The following is a 12,622-nucleotide window of genomic DNA, read 5'->3' as shown; positions in this document are numbered from 1 at the left end:
CTGTTTTGTCCGAGTTTAAAAGTAGAACGTTTGCAGCCATCCACTTCCTTATGTCTGAAACACATGCTTCTAGCGAGGGCAATTTTGGGGCTTCACCATGTTTCATTGAAATGTTCAGCTGTGTGTCATCCGCATAGCAGTGAAAGTTAACATTATGTTTTCGAATGACATCCCCAAGAGGTAAAATATATAGTGAAAATCAATAGTGGTCCTAAAACGGAACCTTGAGGAACATCGAAATTTACAGTTGATTTGTCAGAGGACAAACCATTCACAGAGACTGTAACAGTTTTCTTCTATCTCCTCCTCTGACGAGGAAGGCAGAGGCTGCGCAACAGCCTTTTCTAAACATTTTGAGAGGAATGGAAGATTCGATATAGGCCGATAGTTTTTTATATTTTCTGGGTCAAGGTTTGGCTTTTTCAAGAGAGGCTTTATTACTGCCACTTTTAGTGAGTTTGGTACACATCCGGTGGATAGAGAGCCGTTTATTATGTTCAACATAGGAGGGCCAAGCACAGGAAACAGCTCTTTCAGTAGTTTAGTTGGAATAGGGTCCAGTATGGAGCTTGAAGGTTTAGAGGCCATGATTATTTTCATCATTGTGTCAAGGGATATAGTACTAAAACACTTGAGTGTCTCTCTTGATCCTAGGTCCTGGCAGAGTTGTGCAGACTCAGGACAACTGAGCTTTGAAGGAATACGCAGATTTAAAGAGGAGTCCGTAATTTACTTTGTAATAATCATCTTTTCCTCAAAGAAGTTCATGAATTTATTACTGCTGAGGTGAAAGCCATCCTCTCTTGGGGAATGCTGCTTTTTAGTTAGCTTTGCGACAGTATCAAAAACGAATTTCGGATTGTTCTTATTTTCCTCAATTAAGTTGGAAAAATAGGATGATCGAGCAGCAGCAAGGGCTCTTCGATACTGCACGGTACTGTCTTTCCAAGCTAGTCGGAAGACTTCCAGTTTGGTGTGGCGCCATTTCCGTTCCAATTTTCTGGAAGCTTGCTTCAGAGCTCGGGTATTTTCTGTATACCAGGGAGCTAGTTTCTTATGAGAAATGTTTTTAGTTTTTAGGGGTGCAACTGCATCTAGGGTATTGCGCAAGGTTAAATTGAGTTCCTCAGTTAGGTGGTTAACTGATTTTTGTCCTCTGGCGTCCTTGGGTAGACAGAGGGAGTCTGGAAGGACATCAAGGAATCTTTGTGTTGTCTGTGAATTTATAGCACGACTTTTGATGTTCCTTGGTTGGGGTCTGAGCAGATTATTTGTTGCAATTGCAAACGTAATAAAATGGTGGTCCGATAGTCCAGGATTATGAGGGAAAACATTAAGATCCACAACATTTATTCCATGGGACAAAACTAGGTCCAGAGTATGACTGTGACAGTGAGTAGGTCCAGAGACATGTCGGCTGATTATTCGTTTTAAGTCTAATACTGCGGGTAATGGAGTCGCCAATGACTAGAGTTTTCAATTTGTCAGAGCTAATGGTGGGAAGCTTCGGCGTCTCTGACCCCGTAACGGGAGGAGTAGAGACAAGAGAAGGCTCGGCCTTTGACTCCGACTCGCTGCTTAATGGGGAAAACCGGTTGAAGTTTGTCGGCTGAATGAGCGACACCGGTTGAGCATTCCTACAGCATTTCTCTCCAGAAACCGTGAGAAAGTTGTCCGGCTGCGGGGACCGTGCGAGGGGATTTATACTAACGTTACTATCTGTACTTACTGGTGGCACAGACGCTGTTTCATCCTTTCCTACACTGAAATTACCCTTGCCTAACGATTGCGTCTGAAGCTGGGCTTGTAGCACAGCTATCCTCACCGTAAGGCGATCGTTCTCCTGTATGAGTACAGCGACTGCAATTAGAAGGCATCATGTTAATGTTACTACTTAGCTTCGGCTGTTGGAGGTCCTGACGAACCATGTCCAGATAAAGCGTCCGGAGTATGAGGATTCTGTGTTATGCACTATAGCCCGTTACCATATGTGATTTAATATTATCTGCTGTTGGCTTGTGTGGATGTATGTATGTGTTATGCAACATAGCTGACTTGAACCATTGTTCAGTTTCAGGGCCATGGGCCTTTCTCATGATGGAAAAATACAGAACTGTGCAATGAGTTGGGGGGGGCACATTCAGAACAGTCTTTTGTTAGATAACAGGAGCCAGGTGCCTGATAACTGCATATTCTACACAGCTACAACGACTGACCGCTGAAGCGCTTAAGGGGCTGGGACCAGCCTCTGCGCCAACAATCAACGATAGGCTGGGTGAGTCTAAACCACGCCCAGTCTACTCTGACAGGCCGGCTCGGAAGCAGGAACTGTCAGAGTATATTAAATATCTTTGTCAGGAACAAGTCAGTTCTGTTTTGCCCTGCGAGGTGGGACAGAGCCCATATATACGAAAATTGCATTTACCACTTATTGCTTAGCTAATAAAAGCCTCATTGTGATATTTATCCTGATACCAGATTCGAATTGACGCAAACCTGACACGAGGGGAAAAACCAAAAATATAAACGGTAATTAAAAAGTAAAAACCGTAAAGTTGTCATGTAGCAAAGTAGGCAACAAAACACCGCAACACGTAAACAAGTCTGCAAGTTGTGACCGGAAATGGCGTCAAAATGCTGTTGAGGTATCATGTGATGCTACTAGCATAAATGGACCAACACTGAGCACATGTAGCTTAAGGCAATTGGTCATTTAAAACACATGGGTCTGAGTAATATTGCTGGCGCATGGATATAATGCAAAATAAATGTTGCCATCACCCCAGTTACTCAAGTCAGGTTATACACCTCAACTCCAAGTAGGAACCACCAAAACAATACAGAGGACACAAGTATTACAGTTAATGTTTAATTGAGCCAAAACAAGCAAATGCAGTTACACACTGGACTAGAGTACCCATGAACTCTTGCATGTCCCACGTCAGATATCCATGGCGTCGTCGCCGGACGGGCCGGTCGCAGCTTCAGAGGTGGCGTCGTCGCCAGACGGGCCGGTCGCAGCTTCAGAGGTGGCGTCGTCGCCAGACGGGCCGGTCGCAGCTTCAGAGGTGGCGTCGTCGCCAGACGGGCCGGTCGCAGCTTCAGAGGTGGCGTCGTCGCCAGACGGGCCGGTCGCAGCTTCAGAGGTGGCGTCGTCGCCAGACGGGCCGGTCGCAGCTTCAGAGGTGGCGTCGTCGCCAGACGGGCCGGTCGCAGCTTCAGAGGTGGCGGCGCCGCCAGACGGGCCGGTCGCAGCTTCAGAGGTGGCGTCGTCGCCAGACGGGCCGGTCGCAGCTTCAGAGGTGGCGTCGTCGCCAGACGGGCCGGTCGCAGCTTCAGAGGTGGCGGCGTCGTCCGAGGACATGCGCCTCAGCTTCTCCTCAGAGGACAGGGCATCATTTGCCGGAGAGCTACCATGGTTTGGAGAAGCTTGGGATTCTACTTCATTGGTCTCTAAATACTCTTGAGAAAAAACAAAAGGAACAGTTGGGTATTCTACAGCAACACATCTGTACTACACGGTCTAGGCCAAATTGCTAATCGAATTTTGAGCAACATGAACCCAACAGTTTTCAAAGTACATGTTTCAGGCCGTACCTTCTCTGGCTTGTTTAGCGTCAGACCCTATGGATCGGAGCAAGGCCAGGGCATGCACAATGGAGACGTCATTTGATGACAGCTCTGAAAAATGTAGGTTAAGGTTTGACAACATTATTTAGACTGAGTTACTCTATGCTGTTGAATGAGTGTCAAACACAGCAGCACCATAGACAGTGACAAAGAACATAGCTAGAAGGGTTGCGGAAAGAAACACTTACCTCCAAGTCTCCTCTGCAGAGAGACTTGATCTTGCTTCTGGGACTTTCCAACAGGGTAACAAGAAACTGAGGAGAAAGTGTTGACAGAAGTTGAGTTCACACAAAATAGCTACATATATTAATAGCAGTGAAGAATAAAAGATGACCAACGCGGAAGATACAGACAGTCAAATATTAATACCCAACTTATAAAGTTAAGCATATTTACCAAACAAATCCCTTAAACATTAGTGAACCAACCTTTGACAACCCCCACAGTCATCACAACGAGCAGCAATTCTCTCACACCTCCCATGATCATGAAAATAGTCTGTGTTATCAACAGGTAATGTCTTCCCATGGCCTGTATGAGGCTTATATAGGCCACTAATGACCTTAGTTTACCTGACAAACATGGCTTAACGATCAATTAACAAGCTAGATTGAGTTGTTACGTTCAGATAGAAATAGACCATGTAGAACATATGTTGATTCTTATCAAGTTGGTGGGCAGGCAATCTTTTCTACTCCATATATTGCATTTATATCTGTAATGATTAACCCTAATGGTCTCAGATCAGCAGTAGAAAGAAGTATTCCTAATTATTTTAGGTGTAATCTTCAAAGATATTAGGGGGAAATAAACACTGTACCCAAATCCACGTTTTACGTTTTTCAGACAGTGAGAGAGAAGAGGGAGGGATAGGGGGAAGCACAACAGGCCCACACTCATCCTCTCGTACCACCAGGTTCCCTTCCAGCAGATACTGGACTTCAGAGGAACTTCTGCTGCTATACCCCATCTTTACCTTTACCCACAAAGGTCCTAAACGGTAGAAAGTGTCCGGCCAACAGACAGACGCACACCTTATGACGGCAATAACCTGTAGTCCAAGGGGATAGTAGCACTTCACTGAGAGCAAAACAGACAGGGACCAAAAGATGTGGAAGAAGCAATTAGGAGGCCTGCGTCTTGTGACCGTAGCGTACGTGTAGGTATGTACGGCAGGACCAAATCAGAGAGATAGGTACGAGCAAGCCCATGTAATGCTTTGTAGGTTAGCAGTAAAACCTTGAAATCAGCCCTTGCCTTGACAGGAAGCCAGTGTAGGGAGGCTAGCACTGGAGTAATATGATATATTTTTGGGGTTCTAGTCAGGATTCTAGCAGCCGTATTTAGCACTAACTGAAGTTTATTTAGTGCTTTATCCGGGTAGCCGGAAAGTAAGAGCATTGCAGTAGTCTAACCTAGAAGTGACAAAAGCATGGATACATTTTTCTGCATCATTTTTGGACAGAAAGTTTGATTTTTGCAATGTTACGTAGATGGAAAAAAGCTGTCCTTGAAACAGTCTTGATATGTTTTTCAAAAGAGAGATCAGGGTCCAGAGTAACGCCGAGGGCCTTCACAGTTTTATTTGAGACGACTGTACAGCCATTAAGATTAATTGTCAGATTCAACAGAAGATCTCTTTGTTTCTTGGGACCTAGAACAAGCATCTCTGTTTTGTCCGAGTTTAAAAGTAGAACGTTTGCAGCCATCCACTTCCTTATGTCTGAAACACATGCTTCTAGCGAGGGCAATTTTGGGGCTTCACCATGTTTCATTGAAATGTTCAGCTGTGTGTCATCCGCATAGCAGTGAAAGTTAACATTATGTTTTCGAATGACATCCCCAAGAGGTAAAATATATAGTGAAAATCAATAGTGGTCCTAAAACGGAACCTTGAGGAACATCGAAATTTACAGTTGATTTGTCAGAGGACAAACCATTCACAGAGACTGTAACAGTTTTCTTCTATCTCCTCCTCTGACGAGGAAGGCAGAGGCTGCGCAACAGCCTTTTCTAAACATTTTGAGAGGAATGGAAGATTCGATATAGGCCGATAGTTTTTTATATTTTCTGGGTCAAGGTTTGGCTTTTTCAAGAGAGGCTTTATTACTGCCACTTTTAGTGAGTTTGGTACACATCCGGTGGATAGAGAGCCGTTTATTATGTTCAACATAGGAGGGCCAAGCACAGGAAACAGCTCTTTCAGTAGTTTAGTTGGAATAGGGTCCAGTATGGAGCTTGAAGGTTTAGAGGCCATGATTATTTTCATCATTGTGTCAAGGGATATAGTACTAAAACACTTGAGTGTCTCTCTTGATCCTAGGTCCTGGCAGAGTTGTGCAGACTCAGGACAACTGAGCTTTGAAGGAATACGCAGATTTAAAGAGGAGTCCGTAATTTACTTTGTAATAATCATCTTTTCCTCAAAGAAGTTCATGAATTTATTACTGCTGAGGTGAAAGCCATCCTCTCTTGGGGAATGCTGCTTTTTAGTTAGCTTTGCGACAGTATCAAAAACGAATTTCGGATTGTTCTTATTTTCCTCAATTAAGTTGGAAAAATAGGATGATCGAGCAGCAGCAAGGGCTCTTCGATACTGCACGGTACTGTCTTTCCAAGCTAGTCGGAAGACTTCCAGTTTGGTGTGGCGCCATTTCCGTTCCAATTTTCTGGAAGCTTGCTTCAGAGCTCGGGTATTTTCTGTATACCAGGGAGCTAGTTTCTTATGAGAAATGTTTTTAGTTTTTAGGGGTGCAACTGCATCTAGGGTATTGCGCAAGGTTAAATTGAGTTCCTCAGTTAGGTGGTTAACTGATTTTTGTCCTCTGGCGTCCTTGGGTAGACAGAGGGAGTCTGGAAGGACATCAAGGAATCTTTGTGTTGTCTGTGAATTTATAGCACGACTTTTGATGTTCCTTGGTTGGGGTCTGAGCAGATTATTTGTTGCAATTGCAAACGTAATAAAATGGTGGTCCGATAGTCCAGGATTATGAGGGAAAACATTAAGATCCACAACATTTATTCCATGGGACAAAACTAGGTCCAGAGTATGACTGTGACAGTGAGTAGGTCCAGAGACATGTCGGCTGATTATTCGTTTTAAGTCTAATACTGCGGGTAATGGAGTCGCCAATGACTAGAGTTTTCAATTTGTCAGAGCTAATGGTGGGAAGCTTCGGCGTCTCTGACCCCGTAACGGGAGGAGTAGAGACAAGAGAAGGCTCGGCCTTTGACTCCGACTCGCTGCTTAATGGGGAAAACCGGTTGAAGTTTGTCGGCTGAATGAGCGACACCGGTTGAGCATTCCTACAGCATTTCTCTCCAGAAACCGTGAGAAAGTTGTCCGGCTGCGGGGACCGTGCGAGGGGATTTATACTAACGTTACTATCTGTACTTACTGGTGGCACAGACGCTGTTTCATCCTTTCCTACACTGAAATTACCCTTGCCTAACGATTGCGTCTGAAGCTGGGCTTGTAGCACAGCTATCCTCACCGTAAGGCGATCGTTCTCCTGTATGAGTACAGCGACTGCAATTAGAAGGCATCATGTTAATGTTACTACTTAGCTTCGGCTGTTGGAGGTCCTGACGAACCATGTCCAGATAAAGCGTCCGCAGTATGAGGATTCTGTGTTATGCACTATAGCCCGTTACCATATGTGATTTAATATTATCTGCTGTTGGCTTGTGTGGATGTATGTATGTGTTATGCAACATAGCTGACTTGAACCATTGTTCAGTTTCAGGGCCATGGGCCTTTCTCATGATGGAAAAATACAGAACTGTGCAATGAGTTGGGGGGGGGGGGCACATTCAGAACAGTCTTTTGTTAGATAACAGGAGCCAGGTGCCTGATAACTGCATATTCTACACAGCTACAACGACTGACCGCTGAAGCGCTTAAGGGGCTGGGACCAGCCTCTGCGCCAACAATCAACGATAGGCTGGGTGAGTCTAAACCACGCCCAGTCTACTCTGACAGGCCGGCTCGGAAGCAGGAACTGTCAGAGTATATTAAATATCTTTGTCAGGAACAAGTCAGTTCTGTTTTGCCCTGCGAGGTGGGACAGAGCCCATATATACGAAAATTGCATTTACCACTTATTGCTTAGCTAATAAAAGCCTCATTGTGATATTTATCCTGATACCAGATTCGAATTGACGCAACCCTGACACGAGTGAAAAAATTGAGGGAAAAACCAAAAATATAAACGGTAATTAAAAAGTAAAAACCGTAAAGTTGTCATGTAGCAAAGTAGGCAACAAAACACCGCAACACGTAAACAAGTCTGCAAGTTGTGACCGGAAATGGCGTCAAAATGCTGTTGAGGTATCATGTGATGCTACTAGCATAAATGGACCAACACTGAGCACATGTAGCTTAAGGCAATTGGTCATTTAAAACACATGGGTCTGAGTAATATTGCTGGCGCATGGATATAATGCAAAATAAATGTTGCCATCACCCCAGTTACTCAAGTCAGGTTATACACCTCAACTCCAAGTAGGAACCACCAAAACAATACAGAGGACACAAGTATTACAGTTAATGTTTAATTGAGCCAAAACAAGCAAATGCAGTTACACACTGGACTAGAGTACCCATGAACTCTTGCATGTCCCACGTCAGATATCCATGGCGTCGTCGCCGGACGGGCCGGTCGCAGCTTCAGAGGTGGCGTCGTCGCCAGACGGGCCGGTCGCAGCTTCAGAGGTGGCGTCGTCGCCAGACGGGCCGGTCGCAGCTTCAGAGGTGGCGTCGTCGCCAGACGGGCCGGTCGCAGCTTCAGAGGTGGCGTCGTCGCCAGACGGGCCGGTCGCAGCTTCAGAGGTGGCGTCGTCGCCAGACGGGCCGGTCGCAGCTTCAGAGGTGGCGTCGTCGCCAGACGGGCCGGTCGCAGCTTCAGAGGTGGCGTCGTCGCCAGACGGGCCGGTCGCAGCTTCAGAGGTGGCGTCGTCGCCAGACGGGCCGGTCGCAGCTTCAGAGGTGGCGTCGTCGCCAGACGGGCCGGTCGCAGCTTCAGAGGTGGCGTCGTCGCCAGACGGGCCGGTCGCAGCTTCAGAGGTGGCGTCGCCAGACGGGCCGGTCGCAGCTTCAGAGGTGGCGGCGTCGCCAGACGGGCCGGTCGCAGCTTCAGAGGTGGCGGCGTCGTCCGAGGACATGCGCCTCAGCTTCTCCTCAGAGGACAGGGCATCATTTGCCGGAGAGCTACCATGGTTTGGAGAAGCTTGGGATTCTACTTCATTGGTCTCTAAATACTCTTGAGAAAAAACAAAAGGAACAGTTGGGTATTCTACAGCAACACATCTGTACTACACGGTCTAGGCCAAATTGCTAATCGAATTTTGAGCAACATGAACCCTACAGTTTTCAAAGCATATGTTTCAGGCCGTACCTTCTCTGGCTTGTTTAGCGTCAGACCCTATGGATCGGAGCAAGGCCAGGGCATGCACAATGGAGACGTCATTTGATGACAGCTCTGAAAAATGTAGGTTAAGGTTTGACAACATTATTTAGACTGAGTTACTCTATGCTGTTGAATGAGTGTCAAACACAGCAGCACCATAGACAGTGACAAAGAACATAGCTAGAAGGGTTGCGGAAAGAAACACTTACCTCCAAGTCTCCTCTGCAGAGAGACTTGATCTTGCTTCTGGGACTTTCCAACAGGGTAACAAGAAACTGAGGAGAAAGTGTTGACAGAAGTTGAGTTCACACAAAATAGCTACATATATTAATAGCAGTGAAGAATAAAAGATGACCAACGCGGAAGATACAGACAGTCAAATATTAATACCCAACTTATAAAGTTAAGCATATTTACCAAACAAATCCCTTAAACATTAGTGAACCAACCTTTGACAACCCCCACAGTCATCACAACGAGCAGCAATTCTCTCACACCTCCCATGATCATGAAAATAGTCTGTGTTATCAACAGGTAATGTCTTCCCATGGCCTGTATGAGGCTTATATAGGCCACTAATGACCTTAGTTTACCTGACAAACATGGCTTAACGATCAATTAACAAGCTTGATTGAGTTGTTACGTTCAGATAGAAATAGACCATGTAGAACATATGTTGATTCTTATCAAGTTGGTGGGCAGGCAATCTTTTCTACTCCATATATTGCATTTATATCTGTAATGATTAACCCTAATGGTCTCAGATCAGCAGTAGAAAGAAGTATTCCTAATTATTTTAGGTGTAATCTTCAAAGATATTAGGGGGAAATAAACACTGTACCCAAATCCACGTTTTACGTTTTTCAGACAGTGAGAGAGAAGAGGGAGGGATAGGGGGAAGCACAACAGGCCCACACTCATCCTCTCGTACCACCAGGTTCCCTTCCAGCAGATACTGGACTTCAGAGGAACTTCTGCTGCTATACCCCATCTTTACCTTTACCCACAAAGGTCCTAAACGGTAGAAAGTGTCCGGCCAACAGACAGACGCACACCTTATGACGGCAATAACCTGTAGTCCAAGGGGATAGTAGCACTTCACTGAGAGCAAAACAGACAGGGACCAAAAGATGTGGAAGAAGCAATTAGGAGGCCTGCGTCTTGTGACCGTAGCGTACGTGTAGGTATGTACGGCAGGACCAAATCAGAGAGATAGGTACGAGCAAGCCCATGTAATGCTTTGTAGGTTAGCAGTAAAACCTTGAAATCAGCCCTTGCCTTGACAGGAAGCCAGTGTAGGGAGGCTAGCACTGGAGTAATATGATATATTTTTGGGGTTCTAGTCAGGATTCTAGCAGCCGTATTTAGCACTAACTGAAGTTTATTTAGTGCTTTATCCGGGTAGCCGGAAAGTAAGAGCATTGCAGTAGTCTAACCTAGAAGTGACAAAAGCATGGATACATTTTTCTGCATCATTTTTGGACAGAAAGTTTGATTTTTGCAATGTTACGTAGATGGAAAAAAGCTGTCCTTGAAACAGTCTTGATATGTTCTTCAAAAGAGAGATCAGGGTCCAGAGTAACGCCGAGGGCCTTCACAGTTTTATTTGAGACGACTGTACAGCCATTAAGATTAATTGTCAGATTCAACAGAAGATCTCTTTGTTTCTTGGGACCTAGAACAAGCATCTCTGTTTTGTCCGAGTTTAAAAGTAGAACGTTTGCAGCCATCCACTTCCTTATGTCTGAAACACATGCTTCTAGCGAGGGCAATTTTGGGGCTTCACCATGTTTCATTGAAATGTTCAGCTGTGTGTCATCCGCATAGCAGTGAAAGTTAACATTATGTTTTCGAATGACATCCCCAAGAGGTAAAATATATAGTGAAAATCAATAGTGGTCCTAAAACGGAACCTTGAGGAACATCGAAATTTACAGTTGATTTGTCAGAGGACAAACCATTCACAGAGACTGTAACAGTTTTCTTCTATCTCCTCCTCTGACGAGGAAGGCAGAGGCTGCGCAACAGCCTTTTCTAAACATTTTGAGAGGAATGGAAGATTCGATATAGGCCGATAGTTTTTTATATTTTCTGGGTCAAGGTTTGGCTTTTTCAAGAGAGGCTTTATTACTGCCACTTTTAGTGAGTTTGGTACACATCCGGTGGATAGAGAGCCGTTTATTATGTTCAACATAGGAGGGCCAAGCACAGGAAACAGCTCTTTCAGTAGTTTAGTTGGAATAGGGTCCAGTATGGAGCTTGAAGGTTTAGAGGCCATGATTATTTTCATCATTGTGTCAAGGGATATAGTACTAAAACACTTGAGTGTCTCTCTTGATCCTAGGTCCTGGCAGAGTTGTGCAGACTCAGGACAACTGAGCTTTGAAGGAATACGCAGATTTAAAGAGGAGTCCGTAATTTACTTTGTAATAATCATCTTTTCCTCAAAGAAGTTCATGAATTTATTACTGCTGAGGTGAAAGCCATCCTCTCTTGGGGAATGCTGCTTTTTAGTTAGCTTTGCGACAGTATCAAAAACGAATTTCGGATTGTTCTTATTTTCCTCAATTAAGTTGGAAAAATAGGATGATCGAGCAGCAGCAAGGGCTCTTCGATACTGCACGGTACTGTCTTTCCAAGCTAGTCGGAAGACTTCCAGTTTGGTGTGGCGCCATTTCCGTTCCAATTTTCTGGAAGCTTGCTTCAGAGCTCGGGTATTTTCTGTATACCAGGGAGCTAGTTTCTTATGAGAAATGTTTTTAGTTTTTAGGGGTGCAACTGCATCTAGGGTATTGCGCAAGGTTAAATTGAGTTCCTCAGTTAGGTGGTTAACTGATTTTTGTCCTCTGGCGTCCTTGGGTAGACAGAGGGAGTCTGGAAGGACATCAAGGAATCTTTGTGTTGTCTGTGAATTTATAGCACGACTTTTGATGTTCCTTGGTTGGGGTCTGAGCAGATTATTTGTTGCAATTGCAAACGTAATAAAATGGTGGTCCGATAGTCCAGGATTATGAGGGAAAACATTAAGATCCACAACATTTATTCCATGGGACAAAACTAGGTCCAGAGTATGACTGTGACAGTGAGTAGGTCCAGAGACATGTCGGCTGATTATTCGTTTTAAGTCTAATACTGCGGGTAATGGAGTCGCCAATGACTAGAGTTTTCAATTTGTCAGAGCTAATGGTGGGAAGCTTCGGCGTCTCTGACCCCGTAACGGGAGGAGTAGAGACAAGAGAAGGCTCGGCCTTTGACTCCGACTCGCTGCTTAATGGGGAAAACCGGTTGAAGTTTGTCGGCTGAATGAGCGACACCGGTTGAGCATTCCTACAGCATTTCTCTCCAGAAACCGTGAGAAAGTTGTCCGGCTGCGGGGACCGTGCGAGGGGATTTATACTAACGTTACTATCTGTACTTACTGGTGGCACAGACGCTGTTTCATCCTTTCCTACACTGAAATTACCCTTGCCTAACGATTGCGTCTGAAGCTGGGCTTGTAGCACAGCTATCCTCACCGTAAGGCGATCGTTCTCCTGTATGAGTACAGCGACTGCAATTAGAAGGCATCATGTTAATGTTACTAC

Source organism: Oncorhynchus mykiss, chromosome 2 (assembly GCF_057628025.1).
Source record: "Oncorhynchus mykiss isolate SJ-2025 chromosome 2, ASM5762802v1, whole genome shotgun sequence".
Classification (NCBI taxonomy): Eukaryota; Metazoa; Chordata; class Actinopteri; order Salmoniformes; family Salmonidae; genus Oncorhynchus; species Oncorhynchus mykiss.
This window is presented reverse-complemented; position numbering follows the sequence as displayed.